Source organism: Protopterus annectens, chromosome 2.part0, assembly GCF_019279795.1.
Source record: "Protopterus annectens isolate FY-2018-M chromosome 2.part0, PAN1.0, whole genome shotgun sequence".
NCBI classification, from domain to species: Eukaryota; Metazoa; Chordata; order Ceratodontiformes; family Protopteridae; genus Protopterus; species Protopterus annectens.
In genome coordinates this window covers 1,679,183,683-1,679,208,685 of record NC_056728.1, presented here as the reverse complement: position 1 = coordinate 1,679,208,685, position 25,003 = coordinate 1,679,183,683, and positions in this window count along the sequence as shown.

The following is a 25,003-nucleotide window of genomic DNA, read 5'->3' as shown; positions in this document are numbered from 1 at the left end:
CTTTTGTTGCTGAAGTTAGGAAAGAAAACAGGCAAATGTATGGTCTGACTTGATATTAGTCTGTGAAACAACTTTAGGCTGAAAGGAGGGGCTGTTACACAAGGAAACTCTGTCTTTATGAAAAATCAGTTACAGAAACAGAGGATAGTGCCTGAATTTCTGATATACATTTGCAGATGTAATGGCCACTAGGAAAATGGATTTCCAACATAGGAATTTGATATCACAAGTCACTGCAGGTTCAAATAGGGGTTGAACAACAAGATGTAGTACCAATTTTACATCCCATACAGGACAGGGATCTTTGTGAGGTGGCCTTAGTAATAGGGTCCCTTTTAAGAAGGCTTTTCAAAGTTTGTGGGAAATCAGAGACAAGTTATCTTTCCCAATGTGAAAATCTGAGATTGCTGCTAATTTTACTTTAATTGTAGAGGCAACTGTACCATTATTAAACAGGTGAGCTAAGAAAACTCTAGAATGGAGTGGATATGTGCTGTGAAGGGATCTACATTATGTTGTTGAGCCCAAATTACCACCCTCTTCTATTTACTCCTATAAAGCTTTTGAGTGAATGGCTTATGGGAGGACATAAAAATATGATGGACCGAGGAGGACAGCATCAGTTGTCTGGCTATCAAAGGAACTGGAGGAACTAAGCCATCAGTTTGAGGCTGGGATGAATCATTTCTATCAAATGTGACAGAAGGTCCAGAACAGGTTCTAGAATCCATGGTTCCTTCTGTAAATGAGGCCAGAGGAAGGGAAAACAGATTTGTCAAGGCCAAAATGGGGAAATGAGGATTACTCCTTTCTTCAACCTGTACACTTTCTGAAGGAATTTGGGAATCAAGGGGATGGGGGAAAGGCATACAGGAGACCAGGAGGCCAATGGTGTATGACAGCATGCCTCAGGGATTCCCCTAGTGGGGGGATTAAGGCAAAGTAGCTGCTGCATTTGTTGCTTAGAGGGGATGGAAAGAAGTTGCAGCAAGGCTGGCCCCATCTGCGGAAAATGTCTTCCACTACTGTCTGATTAAGGGACCATTCGTGAGGCATGAGAATGGGTCTACTCAATTTGTCTGCTATCACATTGGACTTTCCTGGAATGTGTTTTTCTACAAGAAAGTGGTTGGATGGGATCGCCCACTGCCACACACTGAGCACTTCTCGACATAGAGGGTATGATCCGGTTCCTCCTTGCTTGTTTATATACCAGACCACAGACATGTTGTCTGAATAGCCACTGTTCCCAGATAAAGGGCAGTCTGAAATGCCCGCAATGCTAGAAGCACTGTCCTCATCTCCAGGATGTTTATGTGCAGATTTTTATATGCAGATTACCTCATCGGCAGACCAGATGCCTTGGACTGTTTTCCCCAGATAATGCCCCTCCCCATCCCATATGGGAAGCATCCATGGTCACAGTGGCCTGTGGCAGAGGGGGAACAAAGGGTCAACCTTGTGTCAACTGTGCTGAATGAATCCACAATGAAAGGGTTCTTTTGCATGTGTCTGTTATGAAAATTTGAAAAGACATGGGGTGGTGGATAATTGACTATTGGGCAGCTAGAAGCTATTGAAGTATTCACATGTGAAATCTGGCCAAAGGAACGAAAACTACAGCTGCAGCCATTGATCCTAAAATCTGTAGAACATGACGGGCAGCTACCTTCTTGTTTTGGATCAATCTGTGTGTTTGGCACCTGACTGTCAACACACTGGAGGGTGGAAGTTTTGCAATCATCTGAGTTGTTTACAGCAGTGCTCCTATGAACTCCAGTGTTTGAGAAGGGTCCAGGTGTTATATTTGGTAATTTATGGTTATACCTAGTTCTGTGCCGATTTGAAGAACAGTCTCTTGCACGGATAAGTAGATGCTTGGTCAGGGCGGATATGAGCCAGTCGTCTAAGTAAGGAAACACCTGGAATCCTTGTCGTCTCAGGTGAGCCACAACCACTGCCATGCATTTGGTGAACACTCTTGGGGTGGTAGTAAGACCAAAGGGCAGAGCTCTGAACTGGTAATGAATAGTTCTCAGCTAGAAGTGTAGGTGCCTTCTGGATCATCTGTCCATTTTATATGTTAGTACACATCCTGGAGGTCTAAGGAGCACATTATCCTGTTTCAGGAAAGGAAGTATGGACTGAACCATGACCATTTGGAACTTATGGCATCAAAATGGACTTGTTTAATTTGCTGATATCCAGAACTGGTCTCCCTCCAAGTCCCTTGTTTTCTTTGGAACTAAAAAGAATATTGAGTAAGTTCCAGATCCTCTCTGGTCTCAGAGGACCTCCTGGATGAGTCATTTTTCCAGCAGTTTTTTGAATTTGAATGACTGCTTGATCCCTTTGACTGGGTGGAACATTTGGGATTTTTTGCTGGGAGGGGGATTGATGAGAGAAGGGGATTTGGTAACCTCTGGATATTATTCTCTGCATCCACATGTTGTTGGTGGTTAATTTTTGCCAAGCTCTCCAGTGCGGGATAGTTGACCTCTGATTGCCTCTAGAGGTGGGCAATCGGGCCTTCTTTCTGGACTGCTGAAAGGGTTTCTTGAAGAAAGATTCTCAGGACCCTTGATACTGCAGGCCTCTTTTGCCACAAATGCAGCATCATCCACAACTGCCCCCCCCCCCCACTGCCTCTAGGGAAAAACTCTCCATGTGTGTCCTGGTAAGACCCTTGAGATTTCTTGAACCACACATTTTACCGCCACCTCTCTGACCCTTAAGGTAAGGTCTCTGAAGGACAGAAAAATGCATGTCCAAGGCAGAAAGAGCTTTACCTTCGTTTTCACACCTGGATAACATATCTTTGACCTTGGGACCAAAAAGGGATGTGCTGTCAAACAGAATATTGACAAAGACTTAAAAAGCTACACAAAATTGCATAGGCACGTCCAGCCATACCTCCTCACAGATATGCCAGAACCCACTGCTCTTCTCGTTCCTTTGGGTGTATGCACAAAGAGCCTTATGGAAGAGTTAGCTGCAGAGTGTAGGGTCGCTAACTGGGAAGCCATATTTTCTCGTGCTCCCTCAGCTACTGCTCCTTCAAAGTTAACTGACACCTCCTTGATTGGATCCCTTTGCAACCTGGTGAAATGGGAAAGGTAGTTTAGAGATCATAAGGCAAACATCACTGAAGAAGAGACTCACTTCCTGCATCTATCCATCATCCTAGAATCCTTACTAGGAGGATGAATAGTGGAACTCTCCTGTGATAGTTCCTTTTTTGTTACCACCACCACGACCATGGCATCTACTGCAAACCCTTTCATTCAAAAAGCCTTGTCAGCTGGAGTAGTAATTATTTTGTTTGATCTCTGGGAAATAGGTTAGATGGAATCTGGGCTCTCCCACGTCCGCCGAGAGATAAACCTATAAACTCGTCAGTGCATGGAGTCACCCAGGAGGTAGATGGTCAGGAACCAAAGGCCGCCACGTACACCGACTCCTCAGCTGAAGGATTACTGGACTGCCAGCCACCTCTCTGTTTTAAAATCTCCAGGATCTCCCTGAAGGAAACATACTCAGGAGGTGATTTTGGGGATCCTTCTTCCTCATTGAGGTCAATGTCCTCCATGGCTGACTCCTCCATAGAATCCAAATGCTTCTTCTTGCAAGGCCTCTTCCAAGGGACCTCCTCAGTGGGATACGCTGGGGAAGTATCAGAAGAAGCAGGGGTACTCCAATGGGTTTCCTGGTGCCTAAGGTCCCACTGTTCCTGTGGAACATCCTGGTCAGAAGAGGTGCACAGGGAACATTGACAGGATTGAGGATCTGAGGGGGCATGTGACAATCTAAATGTAGTGGCAGCTAGAGTCCTCTCCCGAGCTCCATAAGCTGATTGCTTTTGAGTGGAGAGGGACTCAGTCTCTGATAAGCCATACTTGTGGGACGAGGTCCTTTTCAGCACAAAAGACAGCTCACCCAGGATAGAAGCCAGAGCAGAGCTCACCTGCATGGAAGCATCAAGGCACATAGACTGCTACAAAGGTCTGGAAGTCAAGCACACTCATGGTCTGCAAGGTTCTATCTCGCTCTGAAAAGACCAAACAAGGTCTGATCCAAGGAAAGGGACATCTGTGGATCTGAGCTGAAAGACACCAGGCATATCAGATCCGAGGACTCTGAAGCTTGTCCTGAATTTGGAGGAGGAGTTAGATCTTGGACTGTATGGGTCAGGGCTGAGAGGGATTTGGTGATGCCCTGTGCCCACAAGATCTTCTGTACCATTCATTCCACTTCTTCTTCTTCTGTAAGGCTCCTGGTTGAATGAGAAGAGGATGCTGTTGGTGATTTAGGCCTGTTCAAAAAGGGGGATGTTACTCTAGAAGGAACAGGATCTATAGTTGGGGAGTACTGACTCCTTGGAAGAGTCACAATCTGTTTCAAGGGGCTGGTGGTTGGATTTGACATCAATGGATCCAAAGTATCATTTCCCAATAGACTTGGAGCCAAAGAAACTGGATTCAACAGAGAAATGCTCGGTACCAAAGGTTCTGACCAAGCCACTGATGCAAAAGATTTAGGAAGTTTCGATGACTTAGATCTTGGCTCTGAAGGAGCTGAGAAAGACCTCTTTTTTCCTCTGTCACCCCTTTTGAAGGGAAAAGATGGAGCGGGGTTCAAATGAGCCGACTTTGATTTAGAAGTTTTCATAGATTTAGGATCACTATGAGAAATAGCCTCTTCGAATGCAGATGGTATCATGCCCCTCAAAATTAGTTTATTCTTCCTTTCAAAAAAAGTCCTGTGGTTGAAGGAATGGCAAATAGTGCAGTTTTCCTGCAAATGAAGGGACCTCAGATAGTATACGCACAGGGAGTGCAAGTCACTGAAGGGAATTTTGTGACTGCACATTGTGAATTTCTTAAAGCTCTCTGGTTTATCTGGCTTCTCAGCCATGAAGAATTAAAGGAAAGGCTGAGAACACACCCGCACACACAAAATGGCACATAAAATGAATACCTGAGAGAGGAAAGTTAACTACTAACTGCAGCAGTAAGGATACCACAAAGGGTGGGAGAGTAACCTACTTAAAAACAGTTACTAGCGGGGGAAAAAGGGGGAAAGTGAAAGTGATCTAATAAAAAGTGGCTACTACTGGAAAGAAGTAAGAAAAAGAAAAAGAAAAATTATTGTAACTATCACCTGAAAATCCAAGAGTTAGAAGGTTTATACCACGTCTTCTCAAAGCAGCGAACGAGATCTGAGGTGACAGGGAAAGATGCATTGTGGGTAAGGGAAGGTATCCAAGAACTTTTTGGTTATCACAAGCTTAGTAATGGCCGATTCAGATCTGATGGATTGGATCCAGACCCATATGTGAGGATGAGATGAAAAATTGACACTATCAGATCTTCAATTTCCCAGCACAAGTCATAAAACACTTTAAAAAAGCCCCATTACTGCTTAAAAGCAGTATTAAGAATACAAACAACCCTGCAGTAAGTTAGAATTCCCAGAGGAATTTACAGCAGCAGAAAATAATAAGTATATTAAAATAAACAGTTAAAACACACACACTTAAAGAAAACAGGAAGAAATCAAAAGTACATAATATTAAAGAAGAAGAAGGAAATTTCCCAAAAGACTCTTATCCAAGTCTGGAAGTTCTAATCCACTAATACAGGTTACTAAAGAGATTCAGCTGTGTGATTCCTAAAACTGGCTTTAAAAGATGGAATAATTGACTTTCTGTGACAGGGGTTAGACTTCTTTGATGGGAAGGGCTTAGCGTATCCCCTGTCACAGGGAATCAGCGGAGGGAATTCTGAGCTCTAGAAAGCTGCCAGTGTGAGTTTGTGCAGGAAAATAATCCATTTGCCAATGAGACAGTGTGAATGATGGACATCTACAGCCACACTTGGGTTGTGGCATCAAAAGCAGCAGATTTATTACACTGGCAGTCATCTGGATCAGGCTGTGAACTATAAAAATGAATAAACTGAAAGAGAAGAGTATGTGGTAATACATATCCATCGACCCCAGTGCATCTGCACCAGACTGCCACACAGATGACAGCCTACAAACACTGGACACAGGAAGTAGAGGTCTTGAAGAAATGTGCACAATGGCAATGCTAGCTGTTAATCAGTGAATTGGGCCTTTTAAATTCAGGTGCAATGCCGCACTCTTGTAAACCATAGGTTTATAGGTGTGTACTAGGCTAATGGCCCTGGAACCTTTACAAGCCTAGCCGATAGGATTACCCTGGCATTGTGCCACCCGACCTTAATTCCCAGTGCCTCTGTCAAGCAGAGCCACTGGAGTGATCCCAGAGGTAAATTTTCTATTTCCCATCCACTCATTAAGATTTCTCTTGAAGAGGGCCAGTGAAGTGCTCCGCTTAACATGTATGGGAAGTCTATGCCATAACATGGGCAGTCTCTGGGTATGAACCTGTCCCTCCAGCTTGTTCTGTTGATTGTAGTAATGAGGTTGAGGTCTCTGGAGTGTGTGATGTGGAGGGATTGGGATTTCTTTAGATGTAGCATTACTAACAGAGCTGGGTCAGACATGGCTTTGTAAGTCAAGCAGAGATGGCCTCTAAGTATGCGATATGAGACAGAGAATAGTTGCAGTTTTTTGAGTCTGTCCATATAGGACAAGTGTTAAAGGCCTAAGATCCTCTTTGTGAGGTATTTTTGTGGCCTCTCCAGTTGCTGTAGGTGTCTAGTGAGGTACATGCCAAATGGGGCATTGTACTCGATGACTGGCCTAATGAGTGAAGAGTACAGGGAGACAATGACTTCTTTCTTCCTGGATGCAAATCCCTTAGTAATGATATGTGCCACAAAGAAGGACTTTTTGACCACAGTGGCAATGTGGTGGTCAAAAGAGATGTTGCTGTCAACCTGTGTTCCCAGATCTCTTATGACGCCTTCTGTGTTCAGTGGACTACCATCAATGTGGTAATTCATGGGAACTGGGTTTTTCCCAAAGCAGGTTAAATACGTTCAACTAATAGGCCATGTGTCATGCCCATTATTTTCACTGATGTTGATTGTTATTCATTTCAGGAGTACCAGAAATCCAAACTGCAAGGTTTTAGATCCTAAGCCTGTTCATCAGTAAGAGAAGTATAAATATCAAGTGCGCTTTAGTAAATGACATTCAGTAAGCCATAATTTGCTGGAAAAATATCTGAGATGTAAACAAAGCAATTACCAAGAAATATTGAAAGCCACACAAATGACTGTTCAGAATAAAATATGAAGTACTATATACAGGAACAGTTTTGTACACTGAATTTAATAATTTTTCTACCAATAAGATAAGTAGATGATCCTAACAAACCAACAGCTCATTTCTTTCTCCCATCCCTTTTAATGACTTAATGTCTCATGTGTCCTGGAAATGCAGGGTTCCTATCACGTGATCGAAAATTGTAAACGACGAATGTGTATTGAGCGAACCCAATTGGTCGAAACATTGCGCGCGTAACACGGAAATCGCCGTAGGGAATATTTTCCCTTTACTTCAATGCAGTGTGATCTTGGAGTAGGAATATTTAAGTAACGGGGTTGTGGGGGTGCAGGGGGCTTGCCCCCTGCCTACAGTGTTTAGGTAAGTATAGTTTTTTTTATTTTTTTATTATATTTTTGAAATTTCAAACATCGCTCATATGGTGTCCGATGTTTGAAACTTTCGAAAATATAATATAGACCCGAAATGCAATATAGTTGACTACATTACTATATGAGAATGTCTACTCCAGTTAACAACACAACTGTCTCTCCCCTCAACTACCTACTTATAAACTTCAGATTAGGTCTTCATGTTTACTTAAATTTCTTGGGCCTGTCCACCTGCAAAAACACTAAATTTTTTTTGTTAGATTTTGACCACATTTGCAGTAGTTTATTCAATGTAGTATATGTAGATTGTTAGTTTTTTGATGAAACCCAATATACCACCCAAAAATATATACATACGGATAAGAACCATTTCAGCCAAGATCTGAGCAATATGGCATACACAACAAAGCAGTAACACATAGCAGCATTATACAATAACGGAGAGTAGAATAACACGGTAAAGTATAGCTTAGCAAAGATTCCAATGAGCACTGTAAACAATACCCAAAAGTACCAGAGTATGGAAAACTTTATTAGCTAAAAAAGTTGATAATTCAGATGTTACTGCAGTTTCTACTGGTAGTACCACTTCCTACCCACTCCTGTATTCTCACAGCCTTTGTATTGCTCTCTCTCATACAATGTTTGCTTACATAAGGTCACTAGACAATGCTATCAACAAAGCCCTTTTTCATATTTGTTTCTGATATGCATCTCCTGCAATTCTGTTTTCTAGATACATTACTATAATTAATGTACTGAATTTAAAATGCAACATCCTGGACCATTACTCCTATCTTAAGATATTTTGTGCACCAAAATCTGTGCTAGCATCCATCCACTCTTGCAAATGACTAAAATCACGAGACCATTTCAGATACAAGAGGATGGTGGGGATTTTTGTTCTCTATGCCCTAATATACATTTGATGCCAACAGCATATGACATGTGCAATGTACACAAATCTTTGCTCCATATGTACCTGTATATCATTGAGCAAACAGACAATCTGCAATGGCACTGCTCCTGTACCAAACTAGTTAAAATGTCGTTTTGCATAGGAAGACCTAACTCCTGGCTTCCACAATGGAATGTTCCTGCTGTAGGGAAAACCTATTCTGTTTTTGAGAAAGAAGAGCTGGGCATCAGCTCCTCAACTGCATCACTCTCCCCTGTTGATTCCTTCCTCACCAATCGCACACAGATCTATGGTTTCCTAGCTGGGGAAATAAAACATCTGAACCAGCACAGGTGGCACCACTTATCCAGTCATGGCAAATATTTTCTGATTATTTCCACACCTTTCTGCATCAAGCCTTCAATTTAATTTACTAACAGCAGTAAAAAGCAAACTTTTCTTGCCAGGCCATCTGCAGTCACACACCGCTGCTTTCCTTTTTTTTTTTCAAAACAGGTTTATTGTTTTAACATATAAGAGAAATATCATAACAATTTTATACAAGTAATTAAAAATAGGTATTATTATAATATTCAACAAAACAACTAAAGTATTTACAAAGACATCCACTACAATTAGATCAATTAATTAAACTAAAATACCGTGCTATTGAAATTAGAATTTTTTTAACAAATTTTGTAAATTATCCCATACGATATAATATGATGTTTTTCTAGTTGTTCTCATTCTAATTGTGCTTATTTCCATATGGCACATTATATTCATAACATTTTTAAATTCATTGAACGAAGGAGGTGTATCTGAAATCCAATTTCTAGTTATTATTTTCCTGGCCACTGCTAAGATAGACCATAACAAGGGAAGCTTAATCTTTTTAACACATTGAGGTACAGGTGTGTTGAATAATATAAGAGACTTAGAAATAATGAAATTATCTGTAAAAGAGCCTGCAAAAATTCATTAATTGACTTCCAGTATTCTTTCAACTTCATACAGTCATAAAACATATGAGCCCAGTCAGCATTAATTTCTACATTACATCTCTTACATAGATTATCTTTATTATTTATTTTATTCATCATCAAAGGTGTATAAAAAGATCTATGTAAAAATTTCCATGTATAAAGTCTCCAGACAATGGAAGATGTAGTTCTATAAGCAGATTCCAATATATATTGTTTATCTTGTTGAGTTGGTGGGTCCCCATTAATAGAGGTGAAATAATTCCAGTATGAATCTACACTGTAAAAAGTTTCTTGTCTGATCATTTTATGTATATATGAAAGTTTACCTTTATCAGAAACTTTATGCTGTAAATTTAATATCAAGTAATCAATCAGTTTTGGAATAGATTCTTTAACTGTTATAGACATTAGATCTATTATATCAATGAGATGTTGTCTAAAGATCTGAAGCTCTAACCAGCAAGTTTCTCTTAGATCAAATTCTTGTTTTAAGAAATCTAGATTTTTAACTTTATTATCAGATATCAGCTGATACCAGTACTTTAGATCATTATCTATAGCTAAATGAGCTCCTTCAGAAGTAGATGACATAAGATTACCCTGAGTATACATTATAGGGAATGCAATAAAATTCCATTCCCTATACTTAGGGTGCATGAATATAAAGTTACGATAACTAATAATAATATTTAATGGGTAACAAACCATATGTTTAGGTGTAATAGGTGAAGTACAAAATTCCTTTAGTAACCACAACATGGAGTTATTTACAATCATATTTTTATGTGTTAAGGAGATTTTCATGAAGTGCATACTAATTAGCTCCCAATAATCTTTCCATTTTGTGATATATGACTGATCTATTAATAAAGTAATAACTTTTATAATAGAAGAGATAATATATAAATTAAAGTCTGGAAAAGAAATACGCCCTTGAGACCAGCTATTAGTATGTTTCTTTAATGCAATCCTAGGTCTATTAGGTGCCCATAAGAAATTTAACATTAGTGTATTCAGTTTCTTGATAATTATTTTTGTAGGTGAAAGTATTATTGATTGTATTAAGTATAAAATCTTGGGGAATATTATCATTTTAATAATTGTAAGTCTCTCCTCCATAGTAAAAAACATATTATTCCAGGTATTAAAAGATTTTGTATATTAAGAAAACAAGTATTATAGTTATTATATATAATAGATTTAATATCTTTAGATAGTATTATACCTAAATAAGTTATCTGACCTGAATTGGGTACATATTTAGTAAAATCACTAATGAGAATATTTTTTCGTGTATATATAGGTAGTATTTTAGTTTTTTCTTCATTGAATATTAAACCAGAAATACTTTTAAAATTCATCATTTTATCAAATAAAGACTGCATAGAAGAATTAGATCCTGCTGATGTAATTAGAACATCATCTGCAAAAAGTTGAATTTTGATGTTGTATTTTCGTCTATTTCAAAACCCTCTATGTCAGTACTGTTTCTAATCAAATTAGCCCAAGGCTCCATTACTAAAGTGAATAATAGTGGAGAAAGTGGACATCCTTGCTTCATACCTTTAAGAATGGGTATTTTTTGTGAAACATATGTTCCTACCTTAATATAAGCCAGCGTTCCTTTGTATAAATGCTCAATTAAATTTACAAATGCATCAGAGAAGTTTGTGCATTTCAGTAAGGTAAACAGATAGTCCCAACTTACTGAATCAAATGCTGAACCTATATCAAGACTAATAAGTGTTAAATCTTTCTTTTTCCTATTTGCAAAATCAATTAATGTTAAAGTTCTTCTTATATTATCAAAAGTATTTCTATTTACAATGAAGCCCGTCTGATCTATATCTATAATGCCGGGATGATTGTCTTCAATCTATCAGCAAAAATACTCATAAACATTTTATAATCAACATTAAGTAATGAGATGGGTCGATATGAAGAACATCTAGTTGGATCTTTATTAGGTTTTAAAATTGGTGAAATAAATGTATATTGCCAAGATGGGGGGGTTATTAACTCAGTTTGGGCCAAAATAAAAACCTTATGTATTAATGAATATGTAGTTTTAGAAAGGATTTTATATATCTCTGGTATAATACCATCATTACCCGGTGCTTTGTTTGATTTAAGCTTATTTATTTGTGTAATAACTTCTGTATATGAAATACTCTTGTCCAATAGTTTAATCTGTTATTTATTAAGCTTTTTATTCATGTTTGTGGTTATAAACTCCTTTATTTTATCTTTAGGTTCCATGTTAATGTTGTTATGGTTAATCTTGTGAAAGTGATTTCTAAATTCATCCAGTATTTCTGGTATACTAGAAACATTCTTCTTTTCCTTAGAGAAAAGATTTCTTTGATATGGTTTTGTTTATTCAATCTTTTTGTTTTATTTTTAAGTCTATGTAAGTATTTGGGGCTTATTGAATAAGACAAAACTTGTATTCTCTAAAGTTATTTTAACTTTATGAGTTAAAATTTCTTTGTATTTCTCATTTAGTTTGTTTATTTCTTCAATAACTTTCTTGTCCATAATATTTTCTTTATTATTATGTTTATAAGAGTCTAATTTACTTTGAATATCTAACAATTCATTATCCCAAGATTTCCTTTTATTATTATACCATCTGATACTTTGTCCATATAGATATGATTTTAAGGCATCCCAAACATAGACAATGGAGACTTCAGGAGTATTATTTATGTCTAGAAAATGTTGTACTTCTGAAAGTATATATTCTTTATAGTCTTTTAGCTGAGTTAAGTATGCTGGTATCCTTTTGATCTGAACATTATGAGTATTTTTATCATGAATTCAAAAACAATTGAGTTATGATCAGATATAGGACATGAAATGATTTTGGAATTAATTAAATCTGTTACCATCTGGTTAGAAATAAAGACCCTATCTATTTTTGAATAAGTTTTGTATCTGTTAGAAAAAAAGGTGTATGGTAATGATTTTGAATCTATCTGATTATTAATATCATTCAAATGATAAGAATTAGCAAAATCATTTAAATGTTTTGCATTAGATGTAATTCTTCTTTTCCTTATAGTGGTAGTATCACTTTCATGTAGTATACAATTAAAATCACCAGCTAAAATAATATCCCCTACAGAGAATGATATGATTTAATCAATATGATGTTTCACTGTATTAATACCAATTCCAGGTATCCAATATACATTAATTAAAGTGTAAGTCTTCCCATTAATTTGTATTGTAACCATACAAAACATTCCTTTGTCATCCTGAAAAGACTTAATGGTTTTAGGAATGGGCATACTTTTATTCCATAAAATAGCCACTCCTCTTTTTTTCTGAGTGTGCTCTGAACTAACCAATACTGTATACTTATTAGTGGCTAGTTTATCAATATCTTTTTTCAAGAGATGGGTTTCTTGCAGGAAGACTACATTGGCCTTGTGTAAATTAATGTATCTTATTAGGCTTGCCCTTTTACACGGATTATTCAATCCATTAATGTTTAAAGAAATTCCTTTTAAAGATGTCATTTGGCATTTTTAAAACTCAAGAATCTTATGATCGAAATAACAAGATAAATAATGTTACATCTCCTCTTTTAGGTGTATCTTTAAATATAGCTGTATTTATTAAATCTCTTATGGGATTTTGTATAGGATTCAATTTTGTTTGTAGTGACAATGAGTATACAAAATATATTGTGGATGTCAAAACCATATACATATAACAATGAACAAGTGAAAATAATGTAAGGATTAAACCTTGCATCCAGCCTGGAGTTGAAAACTCCAACTTAGAGTAGTATTTACTATTCAAGTTAACCCCCTACCCTAAGCAGCAGTACCTCAGCTACCACCTTATCAATTTAATACTAGTTATATTTAACTGAGGTTAACAGTTTTCAATTCAATTATCTATCAAGACAAAACTACACATTTGGTAAAACAGCATCATATAAACTAAAATAAACTTTTTTTTTAAAAACTGTTCATACTACTATATAGATCTATGTAATATATAACACTTGTATTCAAATAGCATTCAAATAATCTTGATGTTAGAAATCAAGAGGAGAGAAAATTAGGTTCTAACATTCATTTAAATCAAAAACTTTGGCTAATATGATTCAGACATTACATATATTAAGATGCATCTATTTTCTGTCATGTGAATACTATTAACAGCTTCCAAAAAAAAAAAATCTTGAATTGTTTGTATATGAGCATTTACTTAAACTCATTATTGTCAATAGAGTAAAATATTGTATTCATAAAAATTATTATAAATCATATTGCATAGTTATGCAAATTCTCAGAAACACTTGCATTATTAAAAAAAAGCCATCACACACATACACACACACACACATATATATATATATATATATATATATATATATATATATGATCTCACTGAGTTATGTCCTTGTTGAGCATTATCCTACTTGCTGTCCCTAGAATAAATCTGTCTGCTTTATAGAAAATAATGCACAGCAAACACATTTTAGTAACCAGATTTTACAATCATGCTAACCTACTGCTTTAAAATATATCACATGACATTTCTTCCAGAATAGAATTATAAAATTGTTTATGCTTGTCAATCAGATGAATTAAATGAATTATAATAAAGTATATGTTTGGAACAGAAGTTTTTAACACAGATTATTATGCTGCTAAGTAGATTTTCAAAAACATTTAAATAAAGGTTTCATTTTCTATGCCTTCTAAAATAAGACATTTACTTACTACAAGAAACTACATCATTTAAACTCATTATAACTGACATTTTATGAATAGAGTATTTTTCCTGAATCTGTGGTGTGTCAGTATGATAACTAGGTCAGAGGTTATACTAACTGCTTTCAGTTTCTCTGTGAGAATTCTGTGAGTTGAAGCTTTTGGAGTAGTTCATGGACACTGTGCATGAGACAGCCCACATCCCAGATTGTCTCCTTAACATTTTGGCGGAAACTTATTAAAACTTGTGGCAAACATTCATTTTGTCAATAGAGTAAAATATTGTATTCATAGAAATTATTATAAATCATATTGGATAGTTATGCAGATTCTCAGAAACACTTGCATTATTATATAAAAAAAGCGCCATCACACTCACACACACACATACATACACACACACACACACATATATATATATATATATATATATATATATATATATATATATATATATATGATCTCACTGAGTTGTGTCTTTGTTGAGCACTATCCTACTTGCTGTCCCTAGAATAAATCTGTCTGCTTTATACAAAATAATGCACAGTAAACACATTTTAGTAACCAGATTTTACAATCATGCTAACCTACTGCTTTAAAATATATCACATGACATTTCTTCCAGAATAGAGTTATAAGATTATTTATGCTTGTCAATCAGATGAATTAAATGAGTTATAGTAAAGTATATGTTTGGAACACAAATTTTAACACAGATTATTATGCTGCTGTTAAGTAGATTTTCAAAACATTTAAATAAATGTTTCATTTTCTATGCCTTCTAAAATAAGACATTTACTTACTACAAGAAACTACATCATTTAGACTCATTATAACTGGCATATTTTATGAATAGAGTATTTTTCCTGAATCTGTGGTGTGTCAGTGTGATAACTATGTCAAAGGTTATACTAACTGCTTTCAGTTTCTCTGTGAGAATTCTGTGAGTTGAAGCTTTTGAAGTAGTTCATGGACACTGTGCATGAGACAGCCCACATCTCAGATTGTCTCTCAACATTTTGGCGGAAACTTATTAAAACTAGTGACAAACATTCATTTAGTAGTGTAAATGCATGTAAACATGACAAAACCTTCACAATGTATTCCACAGACCATTACAGCCTCTTACTTCTTTTCAGAAAGAGAAACAAATTGAATCACAACTTGCCATTAAATCTTCAGATATTTTGACTGGTTATGAAACAAAACATTATAACTGACATATTTTATGAATAGAGTATTTTCCTGAATCTGTGGTGTGTCAGTGTGATAACTATGTCAAAGGTTATACTAACTGCTTTCAGTTTCTCTGTGAGAATTATGTGAGCTGAAGCTTCTGAAGTAACTCATGAACACTGTGCATGAGACAGCCCACATCTCAGATTGTCTCTCTTAACATTTTGGCGGGAAACTTATTAAAACTAGTGACAAACATTCATTTAGCAGTGTAAATGCATCTAAACATGACAAAACCTTCACAATGTATTCCACAGATCATTACAGCCTCTATGTAAGTGAAATTAAGCCCAAAATTACCAACAAGCAATAAACTCAACATTCTTCTCCCAACTCAATTTTCATACAAATCCTATTATTCACTGTGCCCACACAATCAAAAGCATTTCTATATATTAATAAAGAAAAGAAAAGAGAGTAGAAAATAAAAGGGAGTGAGGCAGAAATAAAAAAAATGTAAGAGAAAGCTGTAAGAAGTATATACAATGGAATGTTACTTACTGTTTATATTAATACAGTTAAAAATAAAACATATTATTTACTCTTATTTAGTTCTGATTATTATTAGTTAAAGCATAACAGATTATTTACAAACAGGCATAAGCAGTATAATCAAGAAAGTATAATTAGAAATAGCATTTGAAGAACTTATAAAACTTTTACAAGGAATAAATATGTTATTATTCTATTAATGATATTTTCATTACTGTTCTCTCCTGCCCTCCCCACCCTTTACCCACTACATAATCTAAATAGAATGTCATTGTTTAAACAAAGAAAATAATAAAAGGAAGGAAAAAAAAAAGGTAAAGATAAAAATGTATCAAATTACTAACCTTACTTCTTTTCAGAAAGAGAAACAAATTGAATCACAGCTTGCCATTAAATCTTCAGGTATTTTGACTGGTTATGAAACAAAACATTTCTTTGCACATAGAGAATAACTTTGATTAAATCTTTTCCAAAATATTTGTGGCTTTCTGGAAATGCAGGAACTATATTCTAAAAGATTAATAATGAACTAAAATGATGAGAGAGAAAAAAAACATATAACAAATCATTTGTTTTTTAGTCTCTTCTTCTTCTCTGAAGTCTTCCACGAAGCTTCAGTTGCCAATCTCTTTAATGAAGAACTAGCCCATTTCATTTCTTCTATTTTATCCAAAATCCTTTTTTCTTTGACAAACAGTAAAGCAGAGTCTAAATCATCGAAAACCTTAGGACCATCAGGAAGGAAGATTTTAAGCTTGGCAGGAAACAGAAGGTATGTTTTAAACTGTGCTTTTTAAGCTCCTTATTAGTGGCAGAAAAACTTTTCTTTTAGCTATTACCATGGAAGAATAGTCATTGTCAAAACGCACAGTTGTCTCATTAATCTTAACAGGAGCTTTAGCCCAAGCAGATTTAAGAATCATCTCTTTATCAAAGATGATAGAAATCTAACTATAACTGATCTAGGATATTTTTGTTAGAGTTAGTATTAGCTATAGATCTATGTGCTCTTCGATACCAAAAGAGAATGCTTCTGGTAAGTCTAAAGTTTTAGGGAGCCAAGTTGTTAAAAAGAAGTAATATTGTTACCGTCAATATTTTCTGGCAGTCCAAAAATCCTAATGTTATTGCGCCTAGATCTATTTTCCAGGTCATCCAGCTTTGTTTGTAAATGTGTATTTTGTTTCAGTAGAAACTCAATGTTGATTTCCTCTTCTTGGATTCTATTTTCCATGTCATTCACAGCTTCTTCTATGCCTGTCATCTGGTTCTTCTGTTGTTGCAGGTCTGTATGTAACAGGTCTATTTGTTTTGTAGTTTTTTCTATGAAGGTGTCTATTTTAGTATCCATTTTATCAGTAAGTTGCTGGATTATAATTATCAGAGACTGAAGTTCTTTCTTGATGCTGGAGTCTTGAGAATTTGTCTTACTGGAACTCATTTCAGACTGATAAACTGACAGGAAAATTTCCACAGTGATTTCTGACAGGAATATTGTTAAGATTTCCTTTCTTTTTTAGATATCGTTCAAGAACTATATAAAACAAACGTATTTAGAAAGAAAATTACTTCAAAAATTAATTTTTTAAGTAATTAATTCCTGTCAGTGTAATGAAATTGGTGGAGCTGAAGAAATCTGCTGCTATCCTGTGTTCATCCTTGGCCACACCCCCCAACACCGCTGCTTTCCTGATGCTGCCTGAAAACCAAGGATCCATTCACTATTGTTATAATTTGTTTGGTAACCTTTTGTTTCATACCAAATTAAACACATTGCTAAACTCTTAGGTTAAGGTCTACATTCTTTCTCAAACTTAATATTCCACCTATAACTTATAAAACAGTAAGTTATGCAGTGCTGGCTACTTAAATGTATTTGAATGATGGCTAACCTATTTTATACAGCTAGATTTGTGAGAAGGAAGGCCCCCTGTGTGCACCATGAGGGGCTCTTCCCTTATTCCCAAGTTATAAATTCCTTGATTGTACTGGACTACTTAGTACACAATTTCAGCAAATGGATTTTTGAACATTAGCTTCTGACAAGCTTGACTTAATTCTGAGAAAATAAAGACAGATTACCAATCAAAGATATGATCCTCCTCCTGCGGTTCCATGCTCTCCTGAGTCAAGTGTCCTGATGGCTTCCAGATATTGTAAAATCTTTTCTTTCTTTACTGCTTCCATAGTTTTCCCTTCAGCTGACATCAGGACAGAGTTGGGATAATGGTTAAGGTCTTCACCTCCCATGCACAAGGTACAAGGTTTGATCCTGATTTCCAGGTAATTTCTCTGTGGAGTGCATGTTTTCCAATTGTGTGGTAGGCAGGACAACAGAAATCACATGCTGCACTTAGTAATAATAATAATGGTAGGGGGATGAGTCTATGTGCCCCTACTAGCCAGTGCATAGTGTATGCCCACCATAAAGCCCAGCAGCCCTGGTTCAATAAGCTACTGGCTGACTGATGTCCAGATGCCCAGCCCAGGTTATCTAGGATAGTTTTGTTGACTGAAAGCTGGACATAAAATTAATGTATCTGCCAAACATCAAATAAGGATTGCTACCCTCAAATTTAGATTCACTGATCAGACAAAACTTGGAAGCAGATGACATAACAATAAGGAGGGCTGGACATCCACTGGATTCAGGAGTCAACATGGAAGGGCAAGATAGTAAGGGATGCCATCATTAGTGACATAAAGGCAATCATGCTCCAGTGGAAGGATTGGACAATTTTCATAATCTTAGCCTATGCCCCACAGCAGGGTTGCAATAGCAACGAGTTAGTTGTAGGACCTATTAAATAAAACAGGATAACATAAGTTGATAATGGGGGACCCGAATGTACATATTAGGATAGACAGAACATGATATGAGGACTGTCTGGGTCCACATGGGTTGGGCAACAGGAATAAAGGACAAGCCATTCTAGACTTCTGTCTGGCGAATGCCTTGATGGTGGCAAACACATGGTTCAACAAGAGATAGAGTGGCAAGAATATATACATGAGTAGCCAATATGCAACTCAGGTAGACTTCCTCCTAGTAAGAAAAGGCCATTGAGGTAGAATTAGTGATTGCAGTGACATCCCCAGTGAAATTTCCCACAGCATAAACCACTAGTTGCCACAATCAGCTACAAGGAGTGGTCAGAGAAGGCAATAAGGTCAATAAAGAATAGGCTGAAGAGAAAGCTCAACAGTTCAAAGAAATACTCAGGGCTCCAGCACCTCTGTAAGAAGAGGAAATAAGAAGAGTTAAATAGGAATACAGAACATATATGCAGCCAATCTGGTGGTGGAATGCAGAAGTCCACAAAGTCACCAAAAGAAAGGAGGAGTGCAGAAAAAAAGTGAGTGAAAGAAAAGATAGACTTGGCTAGGAATGAGCACTGTTTGGCTAATAAAGAGGCTGAGAGAGCAGTTGCAATAGCAAAGGCACTATACCAGCTTAGAAAAGGTGACTCAGCAGATGGCACAAGAAAAGACTATATTAGGTTGCAAGGCAAAGCCAGACAGAAAGAAAAAAAAATATTCATAACACACCATTCATAAGGGATACCAGCACCAACCTCCTCACCAGTCCACAGGACATCAAGGGTAGATGGAAGGAATACTTCAAGCAGCTTCTGAATGAAAAAAAAAACTGTACTGCACAAGATGCAACCTACAATAAAAGAAGAGAAAGCACATCACAGAAGTTCGAACAGCACTAAGGAAAATGAAGTCAGAGAAAACAGTCTCAGATGAGATCACAGTAGACACGATAAGCTGTTGGGTGAGTTACGGTAGAAATGGCTCTTGAGGATACTCAGAGTATGGAGAGACATGTGCATTCCAGATGACTGGAAAATAAGCATTCTAGTGCCAGTGTACAAGAACAAAGGGGACATTCACAATTAAGGGCTGTATAGAAGTATCAAACTCCTGTCACACTGCCTAAAAGTTTTAGAAAGAGTGACTGACAATACATAGAGTAGTAAGAAAGCAAGATGGAGAAGCAGTTTGGATTCATATCAGGATGCAATACAATAGCTCCAATATTTACAATGAGACAGAGAGATGAGAAGTGAGAAATGAGGAAAGAGTCCAACTAGGCATTCCTAGGCTTACAGAAAGCTGATTTGGACATTCATATGATGGTTTAAAGTCCTATAAACATTGGTAAAATTAGTGCAGGGTATGTACAAGGACCCAACAACACAAATACGTACACTGTTGGGACTCACAAAGGGGTTCCCAGTGGGAGTGAGTGTGCATTAGAGTTCAGCTCCAAGACCACTGCTGTTCATACTCATGATGGACTACATCAGCAAACAGATTTGAGGGGACAGACAGTACAGCTGTGTAAGAATTTACTATAACAGCAGATGCCTTAGTGATTTCTGTTGGAGTATTTTAATAGTGATGGGCTATCTTGCCAAGGTAACCTGATGTCCAGACAGCATACCAATGCTATAACCCTTCCATATGCTCACATCTGGTATATGACCTGTCGTCACTGCAGGGGAACATAAATGGACATAGGAGAACAAGATTCTCAGATTATCTAAGGCCAGGAGACCCTGGAGAAGCTTGAGCAAATAGAGAAAAGAAAAAACAAGATCAGCTAAAAGGAGGAAGGAACTGCTCCCTTGGTTCACAGGGTACACAGAGTTTTGTACAAACAAGGGTAAAGTAGGGAGGCATGCAATACTGCAACATCTTCTGTTAAGTTCTTAAACAACTGTACTATTTCCTTCCTCAGATCACTGTTGTAGTATTCCAATACTGATGGGTGATTCTCAAAGCTTATGCTAGGGTGGATAAACCAGAGACAGGAGTGCTGTCTACCAATCCCAGAAGTATGGATCTGGCAAAAGAAGTCCTTGAGCTAGAAAAGGTGTCTACTTTGTAGTGTTTTGTGAAGATGTGTAGAGGACAAGGTGGCTGCTTCCAAGATGGCTCTGGAGTCCGTGCCCTTGAGGCAGCTACCAGAGAAGGGGGATACTGTGCTGGTGGAATATTCCTTCACAGTTGAAGGCAAGGACTTGTCATGGTAAGAATAACAATAGGAGATTGACTACGATATCCAGTTGGAGATTGTCTGTTTAGAGACTGGGTTATCCAGCTTGACTTCCTGGAATGAAACAAGAACCTGCTCCATTTTCCTAATGCATTGTCTTATCAAGATAGAATGTTAGTTTCCTGTATACATCTAGGCAAAGGATCTCAATGTACTTTGTGATGCTGTCTCTAATACATATGACAATAAAGTTGAATTGAATCTAGGGAGTGGAGAAGCCTTTCTCCCCTGTTATGTGGGTTTTTAAAGAAGGTAGAGAAATATTTAGTCTGATCGAGACAATTCATTGAACACCTTGAGCATCAAACAAGGGTTAGCACTAACAGAGACCTTGTCCCTATGAAAGATAAGAAAAGGAGGAGCGGCCATAAGGACCTTAAGCTCAGAAACCTTTCTAGCAGAAGTAAGGGACACCAGTAAAATGGTTTTCCAATACAAAACTTTAGGGAGGCAAAAGCCACTGTTTCAAAAGGTGGCAAAGTAAGTTTTTCTAAAATTGAAGTTGAGATAGCCCTCATAAGTGGATTCAAGTGAAGGACATCCTTTAGAAACTGTCAGACTTTAATTCTTGAGAGCAGGTGGAGATTAAGGGGGCATTAAGACAGAAATTCTAGACAAGAGTGCCTTTATAGAGGAAATAGGCTAGTCCAGTTTTGAGTAGCTCAGGAGTATGACAAAATTATAGGAACCTCCACCTGGAGGAGGTTCTCATTCTTTTTAAGACACTACATAAAAGATATTTTCCATTTGGAGATGTAACACTTTCTAGTGGTAGGTTTTGTTGCCTCCTGGAGCACATTCTCAGAAAACTGGTATCCAAAAAGGAATTAAAATTCTAAAATCCACAATATCAGGTTAAGAGTCTGTAAATTGGGATGAAGCATGAGCACTCTTTTTCTGTGAAAGTCCACTTTGTAGGTCAACTTCTAGTGATGGTCCTGGCTAGATGAAGATGGGGGGATGAGTAATGTCCGGGACAGGAGGGAGTCACCAGCAATATTTTTCATCTGTCTCATTGGATCTTCTGGGTTAGAGGGAGGGAGAGAGGGTGGGGAGAAGGCAGGGAGGTACTTCCACTCCCAGCAAAATGACATGTCATCCCTCCTCCAGGCCTGTGGACAAGGAGTCCTGGAGCAAAACAGTTTGAGCTGTCTGTTCTGTGGGGAGGCAAAGAAATCTATTTCAGGAATATCCCATCTGTGGACTACACTCAGGAAGTCCTCCCTGTTTAGCATCAATTTGTATGCATCTTACATGGACCTACTTAGAGAATCTGCAAGTGCATTGTCTTCAGATGAAGTGTAAAATTGCCTGTAGGGACAGATTTGCACTTAAATCCTGATCCCATGCCAGAACAGCTAGCCTGCATAGCTGGTAGGACTTGGTCCCCCAATTTGTTGATGTACCACAATACTGTGGTGTTGTCTGCGAAAATCCTGAGAGGCCCTGGGTTCCACAAGTAAGAAAGAACTTGCTGAGTAAGAGCCCTCATGCCTTTGACAATGATATACTCCATCTGTTTGAGTGACCACTGCCCTTGAACTGGTGAAGAGTCTGTCCAATGGAGATGTGCAGGTTTACATCTTCAAGTCTAGGCAAACCAGAAAGGCTTGACAAAAGATAAAAGGAAGAAGAGTTTGCAGTGAGAGAATCTTGAAAGGTAGTACCTCCAAAAAGTTTCAGAGGTGGGGTAAGTCCAGAATGGTCTTCAAGTGCTTTTGTTTCTGGGGACCAGAAACATTCTTAAATAAAAGCATTTTCCCAGGTGCTGGTGTAGCATCAGTTCTATGGTGCCCTGGTTGAGGAGACCCTGTGAGAGAGGAGGAAGGATGTGCACTTGATTGGAATGAGGAGGGGACTTCTCAATAATGAACATTCCTGTCAATATATATTGTAACCTTGTTGAATGTTGTATAATACCCACTTGCCTGTAGTAATGAACTTCCAGGCTGGAGGGACAAATGTAACCTTTTTGCAAGGGAATTCCTGGACTGATGCAAGTCATATGGATTTGTCTGAAAATGGAGGTTTTACAGACTTGGAGTCTTTGGTAGGTTTGGAATGAACTCTTTTCTTAGGTTGTGTCCTATCCTTCTGAGACGGCTTCCGATTCCTATGTACAATGGAAGTGGACTTAGCTGAGTATCTTCTTTGATAACTAGTTACTGATGTGAGAAGAATCTGTTTAAAATCCTGCATCCTGAACACATAAAAGATCCCTTTGAAGGGACAAATCTATAAACCTGGCCTTCATATCCTTAGGGTGGGAACAAAGGCAAAGCCAAGTAAATCTAATAATGTATCCAGTAGCAGCAGCCCTGGAAGAAGCCACTGCAACATTTAATGGAAGGCCTTGCACCTTGTGCAGCTTTTTCAGGCATATAAATCACTTGTTGCTTAGTGTCACAAGTCTCAAGATTAGCCATGGTCTTGTTTAATTCCCCTAAAATGGACAAAGATATTTTGTCACTTGAGTCTGGCAATTTAACGCTCTAAAGACAACAGTGGCAGAGGTGTAAACCTTAACATACCTGTCCATGGCCCTAGTATCGCTGTCAGATGACAAAAACAGAAGACTCTGCCACAGAATTTTTGTACAGAAACTTCAGGTCCTCAGGTACCTAATAAACCTAATCAGGCTTCTTGGGTGATGGAGGCTGGGAATCAGGAGAATCAAAAGTGGATGCAAAAGCATGCCAGAAGGCCTCTAAGACAGGTGGAACAGGAAAAGATGGACAAGTTCCTACCTCCAGCAAATTATAGCAAATTTTTTGTACATCAGACACCTGTTTAGACTTCCAAAGTGTTGCATCATTTTATATTTTTTCTCAAAGGAGATTTCCTCAATGGGGTGGTCAGAAGCAAGCTGTCCTGGGAATGGATTTACAAAGAGTATGCTAAGGAATCTTCACCTAAATCAGATTCTTCTTTTTCCTCAAATGAATATTCACATTGTCTCTCATGAGGACAGAGGAAAAGTGAAGGAGAAGAAAATTAATGAAGTGGGTTTTCAGAGATGATATGGCCTTGTATATGGCCTGTGAGAATTCCTTCTGTTTATTTTCTTGGGACATCTGAGCAAGAGATTTTCCATTTCTTTTTCTTATAGATGAAGTCTGCTGTCACAAAGTAAGACAGGTCAGAACCCTGACAGACCTCAATCATAGTTCCAGGTACTCTCTCTGCCACAGCAATCTAAGAAATGGCCTCTGATACCCACTGAAATAACCACCCTTTGTTCCCTCATCTTAACCATACTGGTATGAGCAGTCTTGTTGGACATGGAAGTGTCAGACAGCATACCAGCTTCAGGTGGGGTCACGTTAGCATGTGCCTGAGGAGTTGAACATACTGTAGTTTCCTGCTGCATCTCAATGAGTGCATCTGAATCAGCCTGGGAAAATGCTACTTCAAGGCCTAGCTTTCTTGAACTTCCTTTTTGGTGACAGAGGAACTTCTGAGGCCAAGGGTTTGCCATTTTGGTTTAAGCGAGGCACTTCAGATGTTGGGTTTTTAATGTATGCGTTTGACAATGAGAGACAAGTATGGAGGGTCTTAGGAACAAATGACTGGCAGATCTGACATTTTCTGTAATTGTGTTCACCATAGACAAAATAATCACTGGGACAGGAGGTCCTTATAAGGTATCTGCCTGCCACATTTACACTTCCCTCTCTTAGCACACATTAATAAATCTTTAGAGAAAAATACAAGAAAAAGAAGGTTCTCCAATGGGGAACGTATATGAAGTGTAAGCAATGACAGCAGCCAACATGGAGAACAGACTGATGGGAGAGAAGATCTTGTGTTCAGCCTAGCAGAAAAATAGTCTGGACATCTTAAGTTCCTAAAACCACTTATGCCAACTACACTCATGGGTTTAGGTCAAAAGCTGAATGTACAAGCATATGGAAGGTTTTTGGCTTTGGTATGCAGGTCAGATGTCAGATTACCTTGGTGAGACAGCCCATTAGTATTGGAATATTGCAACAGTGATCTAA